This window comes from Limulus polyphemus, unplaced genomic scaffold (genome assembly GCF_000517525.1).
Source record: "Limulus polyphemus unplaced genomic scaffold, Limulus_polyphemus-2.1.2 Scaffold1214, whole genome shotgun sequence".
NCBI classification, from domain to species: domain Eukaryota; kingdom Metazoa; phylum Arthropoda; class Merostomata; order Xiphosura; family Limulidae; genus Limulus; species Limulus polyphemus.
In genome coordinates, this window is record NW_013666824.1 from 88,716 (window position 1) to 92,554 (window position 3,839).

The window sequence follows — 3,839 nt, forward strand, 5'->3', positions numbered from 1 at the left end:
TGTGTCTTTGTTCTAAAAAAAATCGTAGACACTGCAGTATATAGAGTACGTTGTTATAATTTATACTCAGTGATCGTGTATTTGTTTTTAAAAAATCGTAGGCACTGCAGTATATAGAGTACGTTGTTATAATTTATACCCAGTGATTGTGTCTTTGTTCTAAAAAAAATCGTAGACACTGCAGTATATAGAGTACGTTGTTATAATTTGTACTCAGTGATCGTGTATTTGTTTTAAAAAATCGTAGGCGCTGCAGTATATAGAGTACGTTGTTATAATTTATACCCAGTGATTGTGTCTTTGTTCTAAAAAAAATCGTAGACACTGCGATATATAGAGTACGTTGTTATAATTTATACCCAGTGATTGTGTCTTTGTTCTAAAAAAAATTGTAGACACTGCAGTATATAGAGTACGTTGTTATAATTTATACTCAGTGATCGTGTCTTTGTTCTAAACAAATCGTAGGCGCTGCAGTATTTCTCCAAAGCAGTAAGAATTTATAAAATATCAAAAATATCTGCAAATAGTTTTTTCGCGTTTCATTAACGATATAAACAAAACTTTCTGAAATTATGACGATCAATGTATCTCTTCTTTCAAAACGTATTTTACTACCTTTGTTAATTTTATGTAAGAAAACTACACGTTTGAGAAGCCGATTATTTAACTAGACTGCTTAAAAACATTTTTAACTAAATACTCAGAATGACTTATTTGCCTTACAAATTTGTTTGAATTTTTGAAGACTAGTTAACAAAAATGGCTTACTTGTTTTGCAGCCATTGCTTATAAAAAAAAAGTTGTCTTTGAAGTTTTCAGCAGTTTGTTGCATAAGTTTCTTCAGTGGTCCTTGTGTGTGCTAACAGCACCTGCCCTAGCGGCTCATGAGAGGTTTATTTTCTTATTATTCATGTTTGTCTGTCAGCCCAGCGGCGTTGTCCTGTGTTTAATTACAGGCAGGTGTTTCAAAGTGAGGCAAGAGAACAGCACGCGCCACGTGACAGCACAAGGTTTATCAACTGCTATATCTGCTAGACTACCTGGGTGCGAGTTACTTGGAGTGACCTTTTTTCACGAAAAAGAAAAGAAAAATTAAAAATGCTAATAGTATTATTTTAATATATATATACATATGTATATATATAGTATCCTCTGGTGGGTTAAACTTCACCACTAGTATGTAAAATATCAGGTTTTCTTAATGCCAAATACGTATGTATATTGTGAAAGAAATCTTTACCTGTACCAAATAACTCACAAGACACCATATGTGTAAGATAACGGTTTAGTGACGTCACTAAAATAAAAACGATGTTATCAAGCTTAACAATATCACGTAGCCGATTTCATTTTCCAGTTCATTGTGGGTAACGTACCTATTTCTCTTTCTCTTCCCGACTTGGTTTTGTATGGTTTCTCCAACAATAACCGTATTTTACTAATTGGATGACCCAGAGCATAATCTGTGGTAAGTTTATTTAAACTTCCAAGCTTGCTGTTCTTTCTGTTTGATTACAGTTAGGATCCGTAAAGATGGGCGTACGATGAGCTATAATCTTTATTTAAATACATTAAGAAAACTGCTCGGTGTAATTTGCAATAATGAAAGTGAAAGTTTACTTGAGAACTAACAAGCCATTATGTCAGAAATATCTCCATGAATTTTTATCTATATTGCTGTCATTCAAACTTTTATAGATACAGGAAATCCATTCTCGAGAAACGACTGTATTCTCAGAACATTCCTTTTGAAATGAAACGAAATCATATCAGAACTTTTACCCACTTAAGTTAATATTGAGATAGATTTTCACAACTAGTGAGAGCAGATGATGAATGGAACAAAATATCATTTCTCTGGGTAACTGAGGAAACACTTTTCTGTCATTAAGCTTCCCTGTACGTAGAAAGAAACAGAACCTATATTGGGAGATACATACTTGTGATTTTAATTTTCTATTAAGGTAAAAACAAGCGCTTCTGTGTATCGTCAGAAGTCGGTTTCATCATATCAAATATGCCACTAACTGTTTCAGAATAATAATAAGCTATTGTATTTAATTTCGAACTCTGAAAGATGGTGATGTACTCGAGCCAATAGGCCTAATATTCCTAATAAACAAAGATGGTGATGTACTCGAGCCAATAGGCCTAATATTCCTAATAAACATAGGTATATCCATTTCTATCTATACTACTATCATTCATATTTCTATATACATAGATCGAAAGATCAACTCCCCAGAAACCATCGTGTCACTTAGAGCTTTAATACGGTTGTTGCCCCCCCCAGTGGCACAGCGGTATGTCTGCGGACTTACTACGCTAGAAACCGGGTTTCGATACACGTGGTGGGCAGAGCACAGATAGCCCTTGTGTAGCTTTGTGCATGATTAAAAACAAACAAACAAACAATACGGTTGTTTTAAATAAAGTGAAAGTACCACAAAATTGTTACCCACGAAACGAATGTCGAGAGGCTTTCCGAACAGTGATTTGTATAAATATAAAATGCTATTTTTATATGCTTCTTATTTAAAATCCGCAATGGATTATTTAATGGATGAAAAATATTTTTACTCTAACGTAATTTGTTTTGTAACTGCTAGAAAGACAAAATGTATCAAAATTCTTCCCAGGGAATGTTTTCATGACAGTATTACTTCACATTTGGTATTCTTAGGAAGTTTAACATTTTAGTCTTACGGTTTTTCGAGAAAACACTGTAATTACTAGTATGCCATTAGAAAACTTTAAAAATAGAAAGTTTGAATATGTGAATGGTTCTCTGACAAGTAAAATTTATTTTATTTCTGTATTGTGATGATTTAATTAACCTGAAGAACACTAGCAACATTACTGAAGTAACCACTACATACATTAGCAACCTTGGGAGTCTCCACTAGAGTTCTTCTAGACTCTGAACGATTTTCGCAACATCTTAGTTGGAACTCCATTATGCTTCGCTAGAGAGTCCTAGTCTAATATTGATAAAATATTTAACCAATTTCTGCTAGAAACTTGTTTATAAAGACAAGATATTGATTTATTTTCCCCATCAGTTTGCTAAAGGACGATAAAAATAGAAATTGTTTTCATTTATGAACTTAAACCTATTTCGTAAATACACAGTTCAACAAAATATTCGCAATTTGTTTTGTTTTTCTTGTGTGAGAAGGGTAATTATATTTATATGCGAAGTTAATTCTCTAGTTTTGAGGAAACTGTCTGAAGTTTAATACAACTATAACTCGAAAAACTACAATTTCAAAGTGACACTGAATACCTCATACATGAAGTTTGTCTTTCGGTTTGTATATATATACACGTGTGACACTGAATACCTCATACATGAAGTTTGTATATATATACACGAGTGACACTGTATAATATACAAACCGAAAGACAAACTTCATGTATGAGGTATTCCACGTGTGACACTGAATACCTCATACATGAAGTTTGTCTTTCGGTTTGTATATATATACACACGTGAGACACTGAATACCTCATACATGAAGTTTGTCTTTAGGTTTGTATATATATATACACGTGTGACACTGAATACCTCATACATGAAGTTTGTCTTTCGGTTTGTATATATATACACACGTGTGACACTGAATACCTCATACATGAAGTTTGTCTTTCGGTTTGTATATATATATACACGTGTGACACTGAATACCTCATACATGAAGTTTGTCTTTCGGTTTGTATATATATACACACGTGAGACACTGAATACCTCATACATGAAGTTTGTCTTTCGGTTTGTATATATATACACGTGTGACACTGAATACCTCATACATGAAGTTTGTCTTTCGGTTTGT

At 33.1% G+C, this 3,839-nt stretch overlaps 1 protein-coding gene across 3 annotated transcripts in view; it reads left to right on the forward strand.

Moving 5' to 3' along the window:
* LOC106462631 (homeobox protein prospero-like) overlaps nucleotides 1–3,839 on the forward strand; it is a 48,275-nt gene that overhangs the window by 20,318 nt on the left and 24,118 nt on the right. Inside the window, exon 1 of one of the 3 annotated variants that reach the window (XM_013922576.2) lies at nucleotides 1,358–1,471. The exons of the other annotated variants lie outside the window; for them this stretch is intronic. The gene's annotated coding sequence lies outside the window, so the exon portion shown is untranslated. Of the gene's footprint in view, nucleotides 1–1,357; nucleotides 1,472–3,839 lie in introns of those variants that run through there. 3 annotated transcript variants of the gene reach the window in all.